Below are 25,536 nucleotides of genomic sequence, written 5' to 3'. Positions count from 1 at the left end.
TTATTTCTTCATCAATAACATAACAGTGTGGGCGACAATGCTACGATTCTCTCCCAAGCTATCGACCTTTTCATGGGTTTTGACCTTAACATCAACTACTAAAGGATCTATGCCAAGAAGCTCACAGAGGTTTGACTTTATTGCCTCCTTATGGGGACTTCACTTTGGCCTTCGTATAAGACTGCGACATCTAAAATGCCCATAGTATATCTCGCTTCATGCATCAAATATTGAACAGCTTCTTTCACAAAAATTGAAGATGCGGTTCCTTTCCATTTTGAATCATTGTTAGGAAAAATCTAGCAGACGTCCAAAAGACATAGCATCTACCGCACAATGGACAAGCACATCACTGTTGGAATATGCTTCACATCCTTGGTCATGTTGAATATTCATGGTGTCGACAATTATAAGAGGCAAATTTGGCTCCAATCTGTGAAGATCAAAACCAGGCCCTACTCTAAAAGGTAGTACAAGAGCCTTACTCACATCTGGAATGATAGTTTCAACAAGATGGACTTTCCATACTATTTTTTTGTGAAAAAATTTAGTTTGTTTTGAGCTTGTGTCTGCTCAAGATAAGGTGGTATGAAAATCTTCCTACCTGGACGATCATGTCCACCTCTTCTCCTTAAATCTCTCTCTCTCTCTCTCTCTCTCTCTCTCTCTCTCTCTCTCTCTCTCTCTCTCTCTCTCTCTCTCTCTCTCTCTCTCTCTCAAGAAACCAAGAAACAATATCACTATCATCGAGACAATAAGCGATCTGTTTTCAACAGATTAATTTTTGGGAAAAGTGTGCCTCAACTTGTCCTTGGGCCGCTTAAAAAATCAAAATAACCGGTTGATGGGAGAGGAAAGGAAAAATTCCGCTTGAAAAATTTAAGAAATTAGAGTAAAATACCAGTTATTTAAAAAAAACCCTCTTTGAATCTATCCTGAAGGGAATTTTGTATGTTTGTGAATTTGTTTTTTTTCTAACACTACATTAGATACAAAAACTATCTACAGCAAAATGTCAAGCATGGACAAAATGTCGAGCCTCGATAATCTCCATGAAAATTTGCAAGTATTCAAAAAAGTCTTTGCACTTCTGGTCTTCAGCCACTATGTTTTTTCTTCAACTTAGCTCTCATGATAACGAAGCCAAAGCGTGAACACCAACACACATATTATGGAGGAACCTCTCTCTCTCTCTCTCTCTCTCTCTCTCTCTCTCTCTCTCTCTCTCTCTCTCTCTCTCTCTCTCTCTCTCTCTCTCTCTCTCTCTCTCTCTCTCTCTCTCTCTTTGAGATTTTATAGTCCTTTGTCCTCAATGTCGACCTTGAACCACGATGGGTGGGAAGGGAATAATCCGAGAAGCAGGTGTCTAACCGTCAGGACAAGCTTGTTCTATTGACTGCACCAAATCTAAAAATTTATCTACCCTAGGTAAAGGAGCCAATTTAGAGACACTCAAGAAAAAAAGTGTAATTTTGGATGGGATTTTGCAAATTTGGTCAGATTTGAATTTTGAAAATTGCATGAGATTCCACATGCAAAGGCCGATTAGGTAATACCAAGATTGATATTTTTTTTATTTAATTTGGGCAGTCAATTTGAAAACGTTTAAATTTTAAGGTCTTTTTGGGGTTAGAGACACCCAACACTACAAGACGTTGCGCTAAAGCCAGTGCAGGTACCGACGAAATAGCGTTAATTTTTAAACTAAAAGGCGCCAAAATAAGCCTCGTAAGAGACGCCGGTATTGTAGCGTTGAAATAAGCCTCGTAAGAGATGCCGGTATCGTAGCGTCACTATAACCATCGGTATAGCTAACTTTCGAATATACCTTTAAATAGCCGTCGGAATATGCAACGTAATAGGCACCGGTATTATTATATTAAATTCCGACGCTCATTCCGTTGCCCCTACCAACGCTGATACAGTCACCTGTACCGAAGACCAAAACCTGCAAATTTTTTTTGGGCAGAGAGGGCTGGGAACTAATGCTGCATGTACTGCAGCAAAAGAAAACAGCCCTCTCTGCCCTGAAGCACACAAAGCACACCCGGTGGCCTCTATACCAAGGTACTACTTGGATGCCTCACGGTGAGGGGTAATTGAAGGGGCACCACCTAGCGTTTTATGCGGCTAGGACACGACCAAGAGCTAGTAGAGTTGACGCTCTATTGTTGAGAATGACATCTTTATGGGAGAGAATTGCCTTGAGCATATGGAAGGAGTTGTGCTCACACACACCTTCAACCAACCTTAATGGGGAGAGAGAGAGAGAGAGAGATAAAGAGAGAGAGAGAGGAAGAGAGCCACCAACAAGGATCCAATGAATGAATTATTGGAATGAGAGGTTTGAAGGGGTGCCTATTTCCAAAACCTCTCTTGGCTAACTGTACGAATGGTTGCAATTATGCATATGGAGCAAATATACATATGAGGGTGATGGACACTACAAGAGGTACTTAATAGTACCAACGCTCGTAGTGCGACGCTCAAACATGAAAAACCACGGCGTCGCTATGTTACAAGTAACATAGCGACGCCTATAGCGACGCCGCCAGGGCTAAAAAAAATAACCGAGAGCGTCCGAAAACTCAGATCTCAGATCTGAGTTTTCGGCGCGCCCTCAAGCAAGAAGGGTAACGTGCGCTCTCCCTCTCTCTCTCTTTCTTCTCCACACACACACACACACACATATACACACACACACGAGGAGAGGAAGGAGAGCCAGGTATGCTCCTTCCCTCTCGTCACTCTCATGTTCCGTTCCCCTCTTTCTCTCTCCCCCTCTCTCTCTCTCTCTCTCACACACACACACACACGCACATAGAGAGAGAGAGAGAGCACAAGCATAAACAAAGAATGCACACACGCATGCATAAACAAAGAATGCACACACATTGAGAGAGGAAAAGAGAGAGAGAGCATGCATAAACCAAAAATGCACACACACATGCATAAACAAAGAATGCACACACACATTGAGAGAGAGAGAGAGAGAGAAAGATATAAAACAAAGAGAGTCTTAACATCGTAGGAAACTATCCCAAGAGACCTTAAAGATCTGGTCGACAGGAGTTGAACTCAAGACTTGTTATTCATGAGGGAAATGGCATAACCAATCTATCACACTTCGGTGATAGAAAACTTATACCATTTTTCTCCTTTTTTTTATTGGTGTGCACACACACACACACCCGAGAAGAAGAGAGTTTAATTTACATCGTAGAAAACTAATTAAAGAGACCTTAAGATCTAGCCGACGAGGAGTTGAACTCAAGACCTGTTATTCAAGAGAAAAATGGCATAACCGATCTACCACACTTGGGTGATAGAAAGGTTATACCATTTTTCTCTTTTTATTGGCACACACACACACACACACACACAAGAAGAAGAGAGTTTTAACGTCGTAGGAAACTATCCCAAAAGACGTTAAAGATTAGGTTAGATGTAGACTTACGTTAAATTAGATTTAGGTTTATTTAAGTTAAATTAGATTACATTTAGATTTATTTTTAGTTAGTTTTACGTTTGATTAGATTTATTTTTAGTTAGATTTACGTTTGATTAGATTTAGGTTTATTTATGTTAGATTTAGATTTACATTATATTATATTAGATTTAGGTTTATTTACGTTATTTACCTGTTATTGAAGAGGGAATTGGCATAACCAATCTACCACACTTGGGTGATAGAAAGGTTATAGCATTTTCTTATTTTTATCGTTTAAGATAAGGTTAGATTTAGATTTTCGTGTAGATACAACTCAGATTTTCGTGTAGGTGCAACTCAGAGAGCCGCGGACGCTTGTCAGAAATGGCGAGAAAATTTCTTGCGCTCACAGCCTCGACAGTCCACGCGGACCAGCAATTCCACCTGCATGTTCGACTGCTGCTACCATACGATAAGCCATCATGATCAGCTAATGGAAGAGCAAATTGAGCCTACACAAAAATTAGTGATGCAAGATGACGATTCCAAGGGTCACACACACACACACCACATCCCATCGAACCTAGAGTAAGAATTAAGTGCCTTGAGCAGACATCAGCTACATTGCAAGAATGGCGTACCTGCATGCTACAAACAAAGATCTACTATGAAAAGATGTTAAGATGTTGTGAAATGCTACAGCTAGAGAAGAGGCAAAGGGGTTTTGTCCACTACATGCAGTATCATGCAGACGTGGGTGTGTAGATTTCTTGTACCCACAAATATAGACATTGACCAATAAAGACGAGATTATAACCCGGTGGTTCTGATCTCCGTGCACCTCTAGACCGAGGTGTGTGGGGATTGGACATGACTAGAGAATGTGAGGTAGTTTACAGTGTGAACAAAGAGAGAGAGAGAGAGAGAGAGAGAGAGAGAGAGAGAGAGATAAGACGAAGAATGCCAATAGAAGATTAAATTTTTTGTCCAGGTTATAAGATTTTTACCCTCATTATGAGTAGTGACGAGGATGTGGGGCCGTCCAACCGAAACACCTATCTCTCAACGAGGATCTTATGTCCTTGTAATCATTGCAAGCATGCTGTGCGACAGACAAGACGCATTTCTTTGCAGCACGTTCACGAATTTGGCGAGTTCAATCCATCTATTATAGATCGAGTTGTTGCCAATTATAGCTCGTCGGACTCTGACGCTGGCCAACAGGCAGCAATCTCGCAACCCAATAGACGTGTTCGCAGGCGCTTTGGTCAAGCAGCATATGTGAGGCCACAAGATGTAGCCTCTGATAGCTCGGGGGATGATCATGCAGACCACATTCCCAACGAGGCAATGTTTGAGCCCGAGATTGATGAAATGATCGAGACGATGATGGATTCAGAGAGGCTTATCTATGATGATATGAAAAGTGAAGCCAATACGCCATTGTATAATGGAGCACGTGTGTCTAGATTGAAAGCGCTCCTGGTTCTTCTCACCATGCAGGCAAAGTTTGGATGGAGTGACACTAGCGTCACAGCGCTTTTCAGGTGATCTATTACAATTAGTTTACTTTAATAAAACTCTAAATGTATAATGATCTGATAGATTTTTACACAATTGTACCGTATTTTTATGTTGTCTAGATTGCTCAAAGAGTGTTGGGGTATAGGCGTCTGCGCCTTGCCCGGCCGCCCAGAGTCTGGGCGCCCACTGACATGTATACCTTAAACATAGCATAAGTGTATAGGGGGTTGCTCACTCTTTTGAGTCTCCCCACCCATATCTATGTGTCGTGTGTCTCCTTCTCTCTCTCTCACTCTCCGTCTGTGGTGCTCCCCGATCCCCTTCAATTGGTATCAGAGCGTAGGTGCGGAGGGAGCGCGTGTGTGCACAGTCACGATGACAGCGGAGAGCCAGTTTCATTCCCGAAATCGCGTCCGCGCGCGCGCACTTTCAAGAGTGCAAACAGGGTTTCGACTTCGGCATCGGCAAATTCAGCTTTCCGAGAGCGTTTCCAGCAGGTGTCCTGACGTGTTACCCCCCTTTCGAAGCCATTCGAGCCATCAAAAACTTCATTCGAGCTACAATTGAGGAGCTGCATTTTTCAGCCCTCTTTTGGCAATTTATGCTGTGTTTTTTGGGTCGAAACGGAGGTTTTTGGCATAGCTTTCACACCCAGACTCGGATACATGTGATCCAGGAGTCTACCTTGGGGTTTTGGCATGCTCCGGACGCAATCTTTATATCAGAATTTTAAAATTCTGAACGCTGAATTTTTTGCAGCAGCAGCAGTTGTTTATTGTGTGTCCAGGATTCCACACATGGTTTGCTCTCAAATGTGAGAGTGATATTTGCTGCAAGTTTCGTCATAGGTGGGAGGATACAATGTATGCCTTATGTGGTTTGATGCTCAGGGAGACTAATGTGATTGCATTTTGAGCTCGGCAATGTATGCCTCGAGCATGTTTTTTGGCAGTCACAGGTAGAGCAGATATTTGTGTACTAGATTTGCAGGTGTTTGCAATGATGTATGCAAAGTGTGGAGATTGGTGCATGCATTTGGAGTGCGGTTTGATGCGCTTTGGTTGCTCATGGTTTTGAGCGTGCAATCAGTTTGGTTACTGGTTTTGTGGCCGTTTTACTGACGAAACTCTGGCGAAATTTTCCCAGGAGTTTTATGCGTATCATTTATGCGATCTAGGTAGAGATTGCAGGTTGCACTCAGCATTTGCGTGCGGTGTTCTCTGCAGGTGGGAGATTTGTGCGTGTGTATGCATCGATACCACACAGTGTGGGCTTGGTGATTCGCTCACGGTTTGACAGGCGTACAGTTATCTTGGCACACTCACAGGAGTGAGTATTGTGATGTATGCTTATGTGGCTACGAGCTAGGTAGCCGGATTCGAGAACTAATGGCTTGAGGTTTTTCAGCAGGTTTCAGCTACAGGTTTACAAGTTTACAGGCAGGTTTGAGGGCTTATTTGGGTGCTGAATTTTCAGCCATTGTTTCCTCTTTGCAGGTGTCCATGTATGGCTCAGTTGTAGGCTGATTTGGGACACATTTGTGACTTGTTTATGCAGCTGTTAAGAGCTGAATTTTGGGACTGATTTGTAGCCATATCTTACAGCCATATTTGCAGACTTTTTTTGATGCGATTCGAGCCAGTTTAGGGCTGATTTGGTTGACATTTGCTACTCATTGTTGGTTGCTCTTTTGCGAGCATTATGGCTGATTTTTCATTTGACTTCCAGCGTTATGGTCTGACACAGTTTGATGGTGCAGATTTTGTTGCTTGGAAGAAGCATATGTTTGTTGCATTGGCGGATTTGGGGCGGGATAAACCCTTGCATGGTTTATCGGCGAAGCCCAATTCTATGCGTGATGATGATTGGCAGGATCTTGATGAGTTAGCCATGTCTACGATTTGTTTGCATCTGGTTGAGTCTGTTTACTGGCAGGTCTCGAGGGAGACTACAAGTCATGCTTTATGGCAGAGTTTACATGCTATGTACGCGACATCCATGTCTACAGGGGAGTCTAGTCCCACTTCTATGTCCATGGGAGAGATTGGTCCCACACGCAAGTCTCAACGGCATAGAGACTTGACATGTTGGCATTGTGGACATAGAGGGCACATTAGGCGTCGATGTTTCAGGCGTCTGAGACAACGGAGGCGACAGATGCGTGATGCAGATTTGGGCATGAGAGATGCTAGTGAGATCAGTACGGTGGTTACTGAGTATGCTTGTGATGGCGATGTCACATTTACATCTAGCTTGTCTTCAGACGAGCGATCTTATGTCTACGGATTGCATATCGGATTGCACATTGTCTTCATATTGGTTACTAGATTCAGATGCTACTTTCCATGTCACGTCGCATCGTGAGTGGTTTAGCACGTTTTCTAGTGGGAGACTTGGTTGTGTGCACATAGCTGATGGTGCTGTGTATGACATTGAGGGTACAGGAGACGTATGTTTGTCCTTGCCCCAGTGGTATGAGATTTACCCTGCGTCATGTGCGTTATGTGCCAGAGACGGGATTTGATCTCAGTCAGACAGTTACGGGATAGTGGATGTCAGATTTCGCTACGAGAGCGAGATTTTGTGATGCATTTGGGTTCGCTAGTGATTGCGAGAGGTGCCATGAGTGGTACAGGTTACCCATTGCATGTGGATCACGTGAGAGACAGTGTTGTCTCTGTGATCACACAACCAGGTAGAGAGCGAGAGAGCAGGCGAGTCTCTTTTGCTTGTGGGTTGCAGGATGCTTTGCATGGAGTGCAGAGTAGTGAGCTCGTTGTGCACACAGTTGGGGCACGACTTGAGCAGTCACACAGAGAGGTGACAGAGTTAGACATGCATGCTTTGCTAGTGACTGATCAAAGCAGAGAGTCAGTTGTGCGAGATACTTCTATGCAAGATAGAAGGGTAGAGCGGTCTTGCTCTAGTGAGTCACGCCAGGAGGAGGTTGTGCAAGAGTCTATGCATACGGAGTTAGAGCATGAGAGCTCTAGTGAGTCACAGCAGATTGAGTGGTCATGTTTGCAGTGGATGATTGCAGAGGAGACTGAGATGTCAGCGATTATGCAATCATTCCTTTCTATGCTCGACAGTGAGCATGGGGATATAGTTGTGCAGGATATGTCTTCCAGTAGACACCTAGAGCAACTGGTTTGCTCTGAGGTTGCACGACAGGTTGATGCGTCTTTTGCGGACAGTCAGGAGATGCATGTGACTGACACGCCTCGTCAGTCAGAGATGCCTATTGCCAGGGATATATATGTTGATGCATGCTCCGTAGAGCTAGCAGGGCCCGCTAGCATTGCATCGGCATTCGGTGGTCTCATGTATGAGATGTTGATCTTGAGACCGGATATCGCAGTTGTAGTGGGAGCATTTGCAGTTGGGGTTGTCAGTCGTTTTTTGACTGATGATGGCATATTGCATGAGGGAGATATGCAGGTATTGCGTACATACTTGCAGTACGTGTGCGGTACGTCTAGTGGTGTATGGACATACACGGGAGCAGGACAGTCGGATGCACACGATCACAGCCAGCCAGTGGGCATCGGTTGAGAGCGTTTTTCTCTCACCTTTTGTAGTCTTTAGACTAGGTTCCCTTGCTTAAAGGCACAGTCGCCTTTAAGTGGGAGGTTGTTGGGGTATAGGCGTCTGTGCCTTGCCCGGCCGCCCAGAGTCTGGGCGCCCACTAACTTGTATACCTTATACATAGCATAAGTGTATAGGGGGCTGCTCACTCTTTTGAGTCTCCCCACCCATATCTGTGTGTCGTGTGTCTCCTTCTCTCTCTCTCACTCTCCGTCTGTGGTGCTCCCCGATCCCCTTCAAAGAGCACATACTACCAGCTGATAATGTGATGCCAGATTCCCGAGAGGAAGTAAGAAAGATTTTGCGAAACTTGGGGATGGATTACAATTCGATCCATGCTTGTCCTAATGACTACATTCTTTTCAGAGGGGAATACATAGACATGGAGAAATGTCCGAAATGTGATTCCGAAAGATATTGAGTAGATCTCCACGCAACAAAAATTCCGCAAAAGATTTTGCAACACTTTCCTCTACTCCTCGCATCAAGCATTTCTTCGAATGTAAGTCCATGGCCACCCTAGCATCATGGCATGAGGAGAATAAATCTTCGGATGTTATGCTACGGATTGCCCCCAGGGATGAAGAGACTATCTCTATGGTACGAGTTACCATACTGGCCCCGACTCATGATCAATCACTTGCTCGATCCAATGCACATATTCTCTCATGTAAGTTATGTGGCTCTGGCAGGTGATATTTCATCCTACAAAGTCTGCATCAAACTGGTGGTACGTCATAGAGGTAGCCCCTCGTAGTGCACGGACGTATGAAGGCTACCATGTGCCAATCACAGCGGCATCAATGGAGGAGATCGGAGAAGATGCTAAGTCAGAAGCCGTGGAGGTGGTGCCAGACGAACATCAAGCTGCTACTCTCTATGGGGTGCATGCAGAGGATCTACAAAATGAAACAGAGGACATATGTTTAAATGGAGAGCTCTATATAGATATAGGAAGTTATGTTCAGCTATGCGCGGATGAGAGAGAGATCTCTTAAATCCATAAATATTGTATTAGAATAATTTTTCTCCGTTTTGTAAATTCAGAGTTATGCACTTTCCTCTTCCATCACTCAAGTTGAATAGAAGAAGAACGCTTTCTGTTGCTGCTAGCCCTTGAACATTCCAAAGCTACAAGCACCTTCAAGTTCTTGTATTGAGGCGGTCCGGGGCGGGCAACAAGAAGAGCGGCCTCTAAACACCCTTCGAGGCTCCCGTGCTGGTCAATTGGGGCTGGGGCAAGCCAGAAACTAAACAAGAAAAGGGGCACCACCTAGTTGTAGATGCGAACTAGGACGCACGTGATATCTCCTTGTACTCAAACGCACAAAGAGAGGGGAATGCAAGATAGCCACACACACCAAACACAAACATTCACCACACCAGAGAGAGGTAAAGAGCACAAATCAACTTGAGCAACTCAGTCTTAGCCTTAAAGACTAGATGCACACAAAGCTTGATGAGAAATAGAGGGACAACACAAAACTTGACCTTGTTGCCAATACACAAATTGTCTTAGGGTCACGGGAGACCTCTCACCGAGCACCCTCTTACAATTTACCTTTTAGGCAAACAATTCAGCAAGCCCTCAAACCATCAAGCATGAAATGGCACAACAAACTTCAAGGGCAATATACCTTCAACCACCTGATGAGCCACTTATCAAGTCAATTTGGAGAGAAGGGTCGTAGTTGCAGCATACAATTGCACCCAAAACTATAAATCTTATTTATGCACAAGAGTAGGCTACAAGTGTGGTGAAGAGTATAGTATCACTCCACTCCAATCGATGGCATAACTAACTTCAAGCTTCTCCATGCACCTATGTGTAGTGATGGAATAGAGCACTCACGATGCACACACTCTACACAACTAGGCTTGAAGAGTGGTGTGTTATGTGTTGAGGATGGTGTGGTATAGTGTGATCATGTGATTTACAAGGCAGAGAAGGGCTCTATTTATAGGTTTTAGAAGCCCCGATTAGGATTAGGCCTAATCAAGTTTATTTGAAGGAATAAATTATTATGCATATTTATATTTATTTTTAATGAGGGTGGGTCTCCCTTGTCCTTTGAATCACATGGATGTGGACTCAAGGGAAGAGAATTATTGAGGATGAAAGGAGAGAGGATTGAGTGAATAATTTGGGAGTGACTACTCTATTAGAGGGTGCATTTTACAATAAGGTTAGTGGTTAGTAGTTAGTAATTATCACTAAAAGATATTTACAAAATCATTCACCAAATGGTGAGATATATGATGAAAAAAGTTAGAGAAGGGATGAGCTTGTAAAGAGAGGTTGAAGCTTTGGAGAAGTTGACATTCACCTCTTTGCAGCACCGGTAGAAGAAGCGGTCAGCATGGCAAAGTAGCGCGTGTCGATGAAGCTATGTTATCTTCAAACCTTGGAAAATTCATGATAAAGCTTTCATTTGTAGAGGTTATCTTTGGATTTTTGCTGATTTTTTGAAGTTCTTTACAAAGTTGAAGAGAATATGGTAATATGGACATATATGTAGAGAGAAAGGGGGACACATAGGGTGTAGAAATGGAGGATGAAGGCTATGGAGGTGTGAGAGATGTGGCAATGGTGAAGAGGGTGAATTAGGACATGGGAGTTGCAGGTTTGGGAGTGGGAAGGAGAGGGAGGAGTGTGTGTGAAAGAGGAAAATGATAAAGTGGAAGAGGGAGTGTGGCTGCATAGCATGGGCAAACTGGGGTCCACCAATAAAATCATAGCTCACAGCTCGTCGCTCAAAAAAATATGAAAAAATTTGAGGTGAAATTTCAGCTCATGAGCTACAACTTTTGTTTGTATCACCTTTTCAAATTCGGTGAGCATGTGATCTTTAAAAATTCAGCAAAACCGACTGTTTTTTCCACTGCACAAGGTCCTTGTGAGGTCCTTCTTTGGATGATTCTTTTGAATACCTCCAAGAGTGAGCTCCCCATGGTGCATACATGCATGCCACATACCCTTGACCTTATTTGGTAGGTCTGTAATTGAAGATATTATTGAGATCATGATATAAGTGAATAGTACAACTAAGAAAATCAAATATTGAGGGGTCTAAAAAAATATGTACATGTCAAATATAAATAATATAGGTGGAAAAAATATAAAGGGGTCAAAATAAATCTCTCTCATTATAAGTCTACCATAAAAAGATGAATATTTTTTGTGGTCTAATTTATGAGAGTAATAGAGAATAGATGTAGGAAGGAAAAAATCGCAATAGTGAGACAATATACACATAAATAGAACTAGTTTTTTTGGATTTTTGTTGGGATGGAGTTACACCAAAAATAAGAGAAGCTTGCATGAAATTATTTTTATATGGAATAAAGAGTATGCAAAATGGTAAGAAAAAATATGGTAATGGTGAGTCAATGTACATAGCATAAACAACACACGCCTAAGTATAAATATTTAAATAAATACCAAAATAATTATGAAAAATCCTTATATTTAGGCCCTATATACATGAAATATTTACACACAAATGGGTCATAATATACTTATATTTTTTATTTTTATTATTTTTTTGGCTCAACTAGCCCAGTGACTAGCTAATTGAGGATTTTTAAGAAGATATGGGAAAAGTCCTGTCATAAAATCTAATATCTAACCAGCCCAAATGATTTTCTCATATTAAATTGATCACTTAATGTGGGAGAATAAATGGGAGCAAGTGTTAAGATATAGATATGTGCTTATAGATCTATCTCAACACGGGGCCAATAGTAAAGGGGCCCAAATGGAAGATGGTCTATCAAGAGCAAGGCTAACCAATGGAGCATAAGACCTTAGGGTTAGCTTCATTGAAGACCTCCAATAATGTGTGTAAAAGTCCTTTGACCTTAGGTAAGCTAGGGTTGAGCTCGAGGTGCTTGTCGTGCTTGAGGTGCTTGTCCTGCTTGAGGTGCTTTTCATGCTTGAGGTGCTTGATTAAGATGCTTGAGGTGCTTGACTGGCTCCATGCTTGAGGTGCTTGACTTGGTGCATGATTAAAGTGCTTGAGGTGGCTTGAGAAGCTTGCCTGAGATGCTTGTGGGAACACCCCCTACATCAAGTGCTTAGTCATGCTTGATGACTAAGGGGCTTGCTCATCCAAAGTCAAAAATATCCCTACAAGGAGGGGGACGAGCCTACAAGGGGGGGGGGGGGGGGGGGGGGATGAGAGAGAACACACACACACACACACACACACAAGGGAATCCCGAGCTTGAAGAGGCAGCAAGGACACTTGTCAAGTTCCTCCCCATGTTGCCCTCATGGTGTGTCTGAAGCCTATTGGTTGGCCACCCAAGGGGTCCAATGATAATTTAGGATATTTAGTTAATTGATTTTGCATTTATCAAGTCCTCTCTCTCAAAGGGGAAAGGGGGACACTTGTCCCAAGGCTACCCATGTTGCTTGTAATGGCTCCTGCTTGTGATTGGCTAGGCCTGGAGGGGTCCAATGAGCTACAAGGGGGGGTCGACCCAAGCAAGCTAGGGGGGTGCTTAGGGGGTATACTCACCCACACACACTCACAAACACTCTCATTTTGTACTATGCAAAGTGCAAGAGCTCCCTCTCTTTCTCGAAGCAAGTAGAGGTTGAGAGCCTACACCAACACTCTTGGCTATGGAGTGCAAATCCATCCAAGAGCCATGCTTCAATGCTTGAGCTTGCCATCTATTTCTTCTTCATTACTATGCTATTATGTATGCTAGCACAAGAGTTATGATAAGTGAGGAACTAGCTCTTTCTCGTATGAAATGTTTCTTCTTCCTCTTCCCTACCCTCATTCCCTGCTAGCTCTCTCCACCTTCAAAGGTGTTTGAGGTCTTGGGACTGAGGCTTGGTATAGTTAAAGCTTTCTTCAAGTTTAGGTTATGCTATGATGGTGATGCATGAAGCTTTCCATCTTCATTGCTTCACCTAGGTCACAAGGAACACAAAGAATGTATTGTAACAAGTCTCTCTTTATGGGAGAAATCATAATACAAATGCCTATTGGAGGGGGGACCGGCTCCACATAAATCCGGTCCTCAACTGTTGTCATGTTCTCTAAATTCTCTCTCTTGCAAAAGTATTGTCCATGCCAAGTTAACTAATTGCTATAATTATGTTGCTATCTTCAATTATGTCTACCCGCTATGCTCACAAAATCATTTCTTGAAAGTACTCTCATTAAATTCCGCTACTCTCAAATTGAATAGGCAAATGCCATTACATTGGTATCAAAGCATTTGGTTTCTCTTTTCTTGCTTAAGAAGAGAGGTCCTTAAGTAGCCTATAAATGTTTTATGTTGTTAATTATAATAGAGTAAGTGGAACTGGGATCTAATATCGGTTTTGTTAAGCCCACTATGTGGGGGATGGTGCACACCTCGGGAGCTTTGGACTTAATAATGGAGTCTTTTTAGACTTGCCTACGGCTTTACCATTATTGAGCCATAAGAAGTCCGAAAGGAGCTAGCCCTTGGCAACTCTGCTATGTTAGACCTACTCCTCTACTCTCTATAATTAACCACTTTGAGCCATGGGTGTAGATACTTAAGAGCCGATTTTCAAAGGCTAAGAGGAGTGGCAACTAAGGTTTTGAACTGCCAAAGCATACACTAAGTATAAACATAAATTTTGTTAACATGGCTGACAATAATCAAGAGAGTAGAATGAACATTGATAGCTTTGATTTTGCACATGAAGGTGCTAAGGATGATGCTCCCATGTTTGTGAATTATCTCGTCGCTAGGTTGCAGCAAGCTATGGGCAACCCTGCTTTGCAAGCCGAAGTTACTCAACAACTTCGTGCTTATGGAATTTCCCTTCCTCTCCCAGAGGAGAGAGAGCTTAGGAGGCCTCTTGAAGAGACTCTCAAAAGAAGACTCTCCCATTCGAGAGGAGGAATCCAAAGATAAAGAAAGCAATGAAAGTCTAAGTTCTTCTGAAGAGGTGGCTCCACGAAGACGGCGGTCTAGACGATTGCCTACTCCTCCCAAGAGGAAAAGAGCAACCTATAGTCCTTCTCCTCATCACTCTGAAAGGCAAGAGAGGAAACAAAGGAAGAAAAGGGATAGGAAGAGGTCACCCTCTTCTCCTTCTTCTTCACCTTCCTCCTCTTCCGATGAAAGTTATGGCTATTCTCCTAGAGAATACAAGAGGGGAGGACATCGCAAATCATTTCCTGCATGGCGAAGGTCACAAAAGCTAAAGAAGTTCAAGGAGGGAGGAAAGAGTATCTCTTTTCTCACCTACGATGGCACCTTTGGTGCTACCGACAAAGTGTTGGCCTTCATCCAGCAATTTGATGTGGCCTTTGGGGACGAGGGCTTCACAGAGTCCTCCAAGCTACGCCATGTAGCTATGCACTTCCAAAAATCAGCTCGTCAATGGTGGGCTAGCCTTCGTGGCAATGGAGAAGCCCCAAAGACATGGAAAACTCTACGAGTTTCCATCATGAAGCAATTTCTTCCAAGAGATACTAAAGATAAAGTTCTTACTGAATGGCGGAGCTTGAAGATTCTCTCTCATGAGTCTATCAACAAGTATGTAGACAAGTTTTGGGATTTACATCTCAAAGCTACTGTCTTTCAAAAGATAGACTTTGCCGAGCAAAGACAACAATTCTTTGCGGGATTACCTGAAGAGATGGCCGAATACATCAACTCTCAACGGCCTGGTACTATTATCGAAGTAATCCATCACACCATGGTTGCTTCACGCATCAATTTCCATCAAGGGGCTAGACGTAATGTCAAGCCCATGGAAAACAAAGATAAAAATGATGCAAAGGGGAAATCCAATGCACAAAATAATTCCCAAGGCACTTCCAACAACAACAATCGGTCCAAGGAGAAGGGAGTTTACAAAGGTAAAAAAAAACTCTCTCCTGAAGAGCTTGAAGCTTTTCGCAAGGACCATAAATGTTTCAAGTGTGGGGAGCAAGGACATGGCTATCGTTCTTGCCCCAAGAAGAATACCCGCAATGAGACTCCTAGGGATTCCACCATCAAAGCTTCAAAAGAGGATGCTCGTTGCAAAGGATCATCACTCTCCTATGCTTGGGGAAAGGTAAGAGAGCATGATGCCTTCATCTTGTTTGACCCTGGCTCTACTCTCAACTTCATATCAATAGAGTTGGCCACCAAGTTGGGCATTCAAGCTTTTGAGATGGGAGATATAGTAACAGCTGATGCAGCTTTCAAGGGACAACAAGCCTCAGTTACTCCCTTGATTGGGAAGTTGAGGCTTCACGTCCAAAGCTATGTCGACAAAGAAGACTTCTTCATCTCTCCTCTCCAACATCAGGATGTTATCCTAGGGGCACCATGGTTTGATCACATGGCTGCCAACATGAAGTTCCCTGAAAGGAGAATTTACTTCACCTACAGGGGAAAGAACATGTATATAGATTCTAGTGAGCGTGGTCGCACTATTCCACTTGTAAATCCTCTTTCTTTTGATAAATCAATGAAGAGCTCAGTTTCTGCGTACATGATTTATGTCAAAGAGTCTCTAAAAGCTAATAATGTTTCATCAAATGAAAATGATAGGAATCAAGAAGAGTTAGACTTGTCTACTTTTCTAAAAGGATTCCAAGATGTGTTCATCGATGATATCCCTATGGACCTACCTCCAAAACGAGGGGATGATGACCATCATATTGAGCTCCTTCCAGGAAGCTCACCGCCTAACAAACTTCCTTATAGAGTCTCACAAGCTGAACAAGAGGAGATTATGAGGCAAGTACAGGAATTGGTAGACAAAGGGATGGTGAGGCCTAGTTCCTCTCCCTTTTGTTCTCCAGTCCTTTAGTGGTGGCAGTGGCGGTTGTTGTGGGAGTTTCGCCACCGATGCTTCGACACCACCTCGTGTTCGCGACAAGGCTCTTTACCCTCCCCTTCTTTGTCCGTCCCGACACCAGCCACGGCATTGCCATCGACACCAGGTTTTGCGCGGCTGACTGCCATTCCCCGCAGCTGCACACCACTAGCTACTCCTCTAGGAGTCACTCTAGTGGACACTCCTCGCTTCGGGGCTCAGACTCCAGTGGAGAGTCCTGGCATCTGTACCCCCGGTTACACGCCGCTAGAGACCCCTGTCGGGACACCCAGGTTCACGCGTCAGCGGCGAGAGGGCTTGCCTTACTCCGTCGACTTCAGTGACGGCATCATCTTGGGTGATGAAGGCAAGAAGGTGATTTCGGACATGCACGGTCTTTGCTCTCAGGTGTTTAGACACTACATACTAAACACCTAGAGTGAAGTATCGAATGAATTAAAAGACAGAGTCATCAGCATGCTTCATGACGAGTTTCCCGTTCCAACATGGGATGACCGCCTCAATGAAGATGTGATGAAGATTCGAATGCGTGAATACTGCAAGCATAAGCGTTCCGAAGTGCAAAAAGCAATCAAGCATGGGTGGAGCAAACCAGATTGGTTGGCCAAAGAAGATTGGAAGAATGCGAAGAAAGAAGCGTGCGAGAATCCCGACAAGAGGAAGCAACAAAAGGAGGCAGCCAGAGCGCGAGTAGAGGCAGGGAGCTCGCACCACTTGGGGAGCGGCGGGTGGGCATCATTTGAGGTTGATTTTGTAAGTGTTTTCGCATCTATGTTTGATAGTTTAGGATTTATGGGATTTTAAATTCTAACATAATGGATTCTTTGTATGTTTTGACAGTGGTCATTTACAGGACGCGATCGCACATCGTACGAGCGTGAGTACGCAGGCAGGAAGGGCTTAAACACCCTTATAGACATCCTGAGTTATCGCGGCAGCATGGTTAGTATTAGGGTTTATTCTTTTCTATTTATTGTATTGTTTTATAAACGTCACTATATGTTTATACTTACAAAAAGCTATCTTATTGTTTTTTTTTTCAAAATCCGACAGATACGCTGCTTGGACGCGATGAGACGTCTGATTAGATGATGTCAGTTTAGCCATAGCTAGATAGCATTAGTTTCTTTTTGTCATAGCTTATGTATCATGAGACGACTTTTATACGTCTTTTTGAAAACCATGTATCTTTTTTAAATAATGACAATGGTTTGTAACTATTACATTTGCAAAGATTAACATCAAGTGATTTTGCCTATGTGTACAATTGTCATTGATTTACTTTCATCAATTCACGCTTGTCAGTTTTGTATTTTTATTTTGCAAACAATACGTACTATGGATGATGGAGTTAATGATTATATTGTCTTGTGGGTGACTATTTTGGGTCTATATTTACCTTTGCACTTTTCTTCAAAAGGTAAATAGACAAATGAAACATTCAATATGGTTGATGGATAATGCCCTTCCACCAAAAAAAATTCCTCTCGGGTGTCGCTATGAGCTTCGCTATATAAGGCTCTGCAGCATCGCTATAAGCGTCGCTATTGATGGCTCTGCAACGTCGCTATAGTTGTCGCTATAGGCATCGCTATATAGCGACGTTTATAGCGACGCTTATAGCGACTATCATAGCGATGCGTATAGCGACGTCCTCATATCAACGCTCATAGTGACACTCTTAGCGACGTCGGGGGTTATAAAAACCCAATGTATTTTCGTCGCTAAAAGCGTCACAAGAGCACACAACCTCTTGTAGTGGGAGAGAGGAAGGAGAAGGGAGAAAGGAAAGAGAAGAGAAAGTGGAGAATAAATGTGCTTGATAATGGATGTGGGAGAAGGATGGAACACATATAACTAGAATTGCCTTGATCAAGCTTTAACAAAACTTGCTACATGCACCCATGCCAATGTAAATGCATTCATCACAACAAAATAAAAATTTGAGCATTAATCATTCATTAAGGAAAATCAATTGGAAAACCTTCACACCTCCACCAAGGGAGTGATTACACGCACAAAGCATCCCCACAAATCAAGCATGCTAGCTACAATCATGGGAATGTAAACACTATCACCCTGCCAAAACGATGGTAGCCTAGAGGTGCACAAAGAGCCTAATTAGGGCATGCTACGATGGAGAGGGGGCTCCCATGTCTTTGGGCTGAGATGGGGGGCTCTTTATATAGCCTCTCCCACCCCATTACAATTAGTGAAAGTTACAATTAAGGGCTTGAATTGGGGGGCCTTCTTGATGCCTTGACCTTGAAGCTTCACCTTGCACTTGAGAGGTTGATTCTTGGTCATTATTTGCAGCAATTCACATTCTTCTTTGGAGGTTGTGGAATGACTAGCACCTATCTCCCAAATTGTGGTGAAAAAGAGAGAGGAATGGGCGATACTTAGAGGGATAGATACATTTGTGTGAGGATAAAAGAGAATTGGGTGGAGAGGGGTGAAGCTATGGAGTTGTTTTAAGGTTTTTTGTGGCTGATTTTGATGGAATTAAGTAGAGGTTATAATAGAGAATAGAAATCCATTATGGATCCTCAATATGTGTAGGAATTTAGTGATAGTGTATGTAATTAACTAGTGCATACACACACTAGTAAGAGGAGGAAGATGAAGTGCAGCCGTGGAAGCTTGAGAGGGTTGATTAAGAGTGAAAAATGATAGAATTTTGAATAATGTTAAGTGTGTGTGTGGGCAAGAAGGTGGCTAGGGTGAAAGGAGGAAAGACTAGGTGATGAATATGACCTAAAAAAAGACCTTTTTCACCACAAATGGCTCCAATATGTTGGGCCCACTTGCTTTGCCTGAATTTTGTTGATAGAGGACAAGGGGAGGGTGTGGAGGGGGGTCTAGGGTGATCTTTGGGGGGTGGGGGAATCATTTCTCTCAAGAAAATGGAGAAAAATTAAGAAAATTGGATTGGCATTTCCCTCTTTTCCTTATGAGTCAAAAGTGAGGTGACCCACCCTGCATGATTCTCTTTTTGTACTTGTTCATTATGCATCACATTTGTGATGACACCTCAAGAGGCCCCATGGACCCATGATGTACTAAGGCATCTTATTTGTAAGACTAGTAGATATTATGTACACATGGCAATTACATAATAGGAAATACCTAGGTAGTGGATCCCACCACTTGGCCCTTCAAGTTTCACTTATACCATAGGTGAAACCAACTCCAAGTTCGTTTTTTCCATGGGTTTCAACTTTGTTTAGGGCTCCATCCCATATGAAGCTCATCCATGTGCCAAAACCATGCCGAAATCCCTTGCCAAAAATGGACATTTTCCTAGTAATAGATCCACTGCCAAAACTTATTTTATTTTTATTTCTTGAGTTTGTACAAGGTTTAGCCAAACCTTAAGTACCAAAAAACCCTTCTAGTGAGCAAGGTTCACTCTTGTTGCTCCATTGCTTCACACTTCTTGATGTGATCATTCTAGTCATTATTGTAATCCTTAGCGGTGCAAGCTTAGGTGGTCGCATCTGGGAAACACTTTTACGTTGCTAATTATGATCATTACCAAGATGACTTTGTGGCAACACTCAACATTGTTATACATGCACTAGAGCCTTCTTGGTTGAGAGGAGCTTCTTCCTTTTGGTTGCTGGCAATGCCAAAATTGTGGTTTTAAGAGGGGTCATAAAAAGCACGCATCATATAGCCCTCCCCCTAAAGCTAGAGGTATTTTATGGCTCTAGCCATAGAAGGTGTTGTAATATGGTGTTTTATGGAGTGCATTACACACCTGCAATCTTGAAGCAATTGAACAGTAGATGAAAGCCTTTGATATGCGAACGTTATATCTTGGACTTCTATCATGACCCTTTCCTTTGCCATGTAACTACCCTTTGACTACTGCATCCTGTTTGTTTTTTAGCCCTTTTTGATGAATGATTGTATCCACCCATGACAAACAATTGGTCTCCTAGACCCTTGAAAGCCATACCCCATCCATTGTCAATATCCACTCTCACTGGAAACATTTTTTCTTTTTTCTTTTTCCTTTTTTTTGTTTTTTGTTTTTTTGTTTTTTTTGGAATGTAAACACTATGTACATGGTGGTTATCTTAGTCGGAGCTCAAATATGATGATCTCTGCTCTGAACCAACCTTATCATTGATCCCACCAACATATGGTTGTGAAAGACGACAGTGGTAGGCCTTCAATCGCCAACCATTTACTGGGGTCTGATGTACTTTACGATCTAAGTCACCTAGCTGGTAACTGCCATTTGAGAACCTCTGTATCACTACAAAAGGACCCTCCCACTTAAGCAAGAACTTACCATCCTTTCTGCGATCAAAGCGATTGTCGTATCTCAGCACTAAAGATCCTTCCTTGATGTCTTTCTTGACAAGGTTGCGATTGAACTTCCTTCACTTCTTCTCTGCCTGAGCCGCATAGTACTTCACTGCTGACTCTCGATCTAGCCCTACCCTCTCTAAATCAATGATTCTTCTCTCCACCTGCTTCTCTTGACTACCTTCTTGATGTGCCTTTAGAACTCGGAGGCTTGCTAGCTCCACTTCTATAGGTAGTAGTGCCTCTTGCCCGTAAACCAAGTGAAAGGGTGTATACCCCAAGGATGTTCTATAAGCCCAAAGTGCTGCATCTAAGCGTTTGTCCCATGCCTTAGGATGTAAATGCACTTGCTTAGTGATGATTTTACATATAAGACCATTTACCTTCTTCACAAGACCATTTCATTGAGGATAGTATGGCGTTGAGTGCATGCGCTTGATTTTCAACTTGCTCATCAATTGCCTGACTAAATCAGCTCGAAATCCCGGTCCCCTATCGGAGAGAATCTCCAAAGGTGTGCCAAAATGGCAAAAAATGCACTCAAAGATGAAATCACTCACGTCCTTGGCTGTGATGCGCTTTGTGGGTCGAGCTTCTGCCCATCTGGTCATATAATCCACCCCCATAATGATGTACTCCTTTCTTGATTGAGTGCAAGATAGTGGTCCTATTGCATCTATTCCCCATTTTTCAACAGGCCCGAAGGTTTTAATTGGGTGCTGATTTTCATGAGCAAGACGCCTTCATTCGGCTTTTTGGCAAACCTCGCATGTGCGGCACCAGAGTTGTACATCTGATGGAGGCTAGGCCATATAAATTCTGCTTGTAAGATCTTCCTGCTAGTGATCTCTTGTGCAAAGTGGCCACCACACACACCTTCATGACAGCTAAACAAAATATCCTTGATCTCTTGGGATGAGGGAACTCTCCTCATGACAGCATCTTTCCCCTTACAATACAAGTCCTCACTTACCAAACTATATCTGGTAGCCTTTTTTGCCAGCCACCTACGTTCACTTTTACTCATACCAGAGGGTGATTCACAATGCTCAAGAAAGTAAAGTAAATCATGTAGCTCCTCCTTTCCCTGGTATAAAGGACTTTTCACAAGGACAACGCCTACCATGAGAGTTTGTAGTTCTTCAGCTACTAAGGCATCTGCTTCTCGATTTTGATCTCGAGGTACAAAGTGAACTCGAACTTCTTTAAAACCCTTCAACAAGGCCTTTGCTTCCCTCATCTTAATAGGCAATTTGTCATTTTTACAGGCCCATACGCCAACCATTTTCTTAACAATCAACATGGAGTCACCAAAACGTTTAGCTTTGTGATGCCTTGAGAAAGAAAACATTGTAACCCTAAAACAAGGGCATGGTACTCTGCCTCATTGTTAGAATGAACCTGTTCTAGGTGAAACCCTTTTGTAAAAATTCTCTCCTTTTCTAGACCTAGTATCACTATACCTGCTAATGCCTTGTCTTTTGTTCTCTTGTAAGCTCCATCAAAATATAGACTGTGTGCCCCTAATAGAATTTCAAGCTCCAGGATAGGTGGTACCTTACTAGGTGCCTCTTTCTTGATCTTCTCATAACACCTTTGTGTGAGGACATCTGCCAAACAAGCACGGGTGGAATCCTCTACCTCTAGTGTGTAGTCAAACTCTTGAAGCTGCACCACCCACTTTGCTATTCTTTGAGACAGTTCCATGTGTCGTAGGGCATATGGAAAGACCTCCTTGTTGTGATCACCACAAATTGTCTCGGAAGCAAGTAAGCCCAAAGCTTTTCCACTGCAAACTTAAGAGCTAGCATCAATTGCTCATTTGCGTTGAAACCTTTTTCAGCAGCTGTCATCACTCTACTAGAGAAGTAAACTGGTCTCATGAGAGACGTCTTTGGGTCTTTTTGCATCAAGACAGCTCCTAGACCTCCTGGGCCTACACTAGGATTCACATATAATAATTCACCCCATGTGGGCTGCAAGATGACACGTAATGAGCTCAAAATGGTTTTAACTTCTTGAAAGCACCTTTCACATCCTCACTCCATGCCAATGTAGTGTGTTTAGTGAGCTGCTGCAAAGGATAGATTTCCTGAGAAAGGAGATGTATGAATCGTCCCATGTAGCAAACCTTTTCAATGAAGGAGACTAGCTGCTTCACGTTTGAAGGAGTAGGTAAGGCTAACAATGTCTTTACCTTTCAGGGTCAGCCTCAATACCATCTTGAGACACAACATGGCCTAGTAGAGTGACCTTACTCTCACCTATATGGCACTTGTCTTTATTTAACTGCCCACCCAATTGGGCCAGATGGGTGAAGCCTTCATCAACCTTGGAAAGATGCACTTCCCTAGAGCTGTAAATGCAAAAATCATCAATGAAGACTCATATGGATTTACCAAAGTAGGGTTGAAACACCAAGTTCGTAAACCTTTGGAAAGTAGTTGGGGCATTAGTTAAGCCAAAAGTCATAACTCTGTAAGCAAAACACCCCCAAGGCATTATGAAGGTAGTCTTCCTTTGATCTTCATTTGCAATTCTGATCTGGAAGTAGCCTGAGTACCCGTCACACCCTATGTACCTTTCATGACCAGCCACTTCATTTAGTATCTCATCTTGGAAAGGCAAAGGAAAATGGTCCCTTTTTGTGGCTGCATTTAGAGTCTTGTAATTAACACACACTCTCCACTTCCCATTTTTCTTTGGTGTTACCACAACCGGGGACACCCATTCGGAATCTTCCACTAGGTAGATAAATCCTGCATTGAGTAATCTTTTCACTTCCTTTAAGAGCGCATCTTGTTGCACTAGCCCTAATCTCCTAAGCCTTTGCACCACTGGCTTGGCACCTTATTTCAATTGGATATGGTGTTGAGTCACTGTTACTCCTTTAATGTGTCAATAATCAGTTATGAAGAGACTAGCATGCTTCTTTAGTATACCTGCAAATAGGGTCCTTTTTCTTCTTCTGGTAGGTCTTTAGCTAACATCTCTTCTAGGCATGTGACTTCCTCCTTGTTTAGAGAGTCTTGACTACCCTCTCCTTCAAGGTCTCGTAGTACTATACCCATTACCTCCAAAGAACAAGCATCCTCCTCAGATGACTCACCCTCAAACGAAGAGTAGTTGCTTGTGCTCCATTCGTTCACCGAAGTCTCCATATCCAGGTCTTGTTGTCTACCCTGCTTCATGTCATACACAATTTTTTGTTGCTTGCCACCGGACTTATGACTTGGGTGCAACTCAAGGGAACCTGTCTCCCAATCCTGCCTGGCCTTCATAGCCATAAGCCAAGGTCTTCCAAGAATTAATGGGTAGCCCTCCCCCTTAGTTGGAATCACATAAGCATCAATTGAGACTACCACACCAAAAGCTGAAACCTTCACTCCATTAACCTTTCCCACACAAGCCACCCTTACATTATTTGCCATCTTAGCTTGTAAGGAAGTCTTCTCGTTTACTTCCAAACCCAACATGTGCATCAATTTCTCTGTCATAACACAAATCTCCGCTCCACCATCCACATACACATTGGAGACTCGCTGACTCTTAATCTCTGCATCAATGACTGGCACAATATCCTTCATGCCTCTTGCACTAATGGACCCAACTGACTTTGCCTTAGCCCTCCTAGTGCTAACCATCTTAGACCAGGTTCTATGCATCTTTGGGGAAAGGTGTAGGAGTTGCTGCCATGAGATCTTTGGTCCTTGCTTACTCACATCTGTTATGAGGTCATAGGGTATGGATCCCACCCCAAGTGGAAAGTCTTCTACTCCTATGTGCCTCCTTGACCTACTCTTCCTTTTCTTGTCTCCTATCACTTGGGAGGAGCCCTCATTCCCTTTATCTGGCTCTGAAGCTTCTATTTCATCAGTTCTTTGTCTCCTAACTCTTTTTATTGGCATGGCAACAACTTCCTCCATTTTTTCTTTCCCTTTATCCTTACCATTGTCAAGACTTATGACAGAGACAGCCCTATCTTCTCCACCTGATGCTAGTGGAGGGATCTCTGCTGGTGCTTGTGGTGGTGGAGGAGGGAGTCTCAATATTTGAATTGGTGGAGCCACATGTGCATTTTGTCCATTTGGCACCTTGCTCGAGGAGGGGTGACTTGTTGGCGGGGAGGTCGTCTTTGATTACCATTTCCTTGATAACGTCGTGGGTGAGGGCAATAATACATGCCATGACCTACCTCTCCACAATTTTAGCAAACGTACTCACGGGTTTGCCTTTGTCCTTCTTGTCTATTTCGTTCATTTCCTGGCTAGGGAGCCCTTACACCTTGAACCAAATTGATGGACAGGCTCTCTAGCTGATTGGTGATTTGTTGAAGCAGCTCTTGTTGAGAGGACTCTTGGTCTGTTGCTCCTGTCCCTGCTACTACCCTTGCCGTAGGTTGAGCTAGCAGTGGAGGCTCCATTCCTCCTTGTAGCTGAGCTTGGAACTTTAATTTCCTATCCTTCTCCCTTGCATAATTCATAGCTTTCTCAAAGGTGTCTGGGAATTTACCTTTAACCTTGTTCTCGAAGGATGGGGTAAAGCCCTGCTAGGAAACAGTCCTTCTTAAGGCACTCTGGCACCCTTTCCCCTTCACCTAGTGATGCACACCACTTCTCCCACAGGTTGGAAAACTTCCCTTCATAGCTTCTATAGTCATTGGGTGATGTTTGGCGTAGCTCTAAGAGTTGTCTCCATATCTCCTCTGGAGGCTCATGATGGAGAAATTCTTCGATGAAGGCCATTTTTAAGGCTTCCCAGTCTCTTCTTTCTTCGGGTGCCAAATTTTGATACCATACTTTAGCGCCTTCTCTTAAGACTAGTGGAAAGTCCCTTAGCT

The 25,536-nt window shown here is 43.1% G+C and overlaps 1 pseudogene; it reads right to left on the bottom strand.

Moving 5' to 3' along the window:
- LOC147449626 (2-C-methyl-D-erythritol 2,4-cyclodiphosphate synthase, chloroplastic pseudogene) lies at positions 1 to 23,887 on the bottom strand (annotated as a pseudogene).
- Positions 23,888 to 25,536: the final 1,649 nt, after the last annotated feature.

This window comes from Adiantum capillus-veneris, chromosome 10 (genome assembly GCF_014529385.1).
Source record: "Adiantum capillus-veneris isolate H3 chromosome 10, ASM1452938v2, whole genome shotgun sequence".
NCBI lineage: Eukaryota > Viridiplantae > Streptophyta > Polypodiopsida > Polypodiales > Pteridaceae > Adiantum > Adiantum capillus-veneris.
The sequence above is the reverse complement of the archived record's forward strand: the minus strand, read 5'-3'. Positions and strand labels throughout refer to the sequence as shown.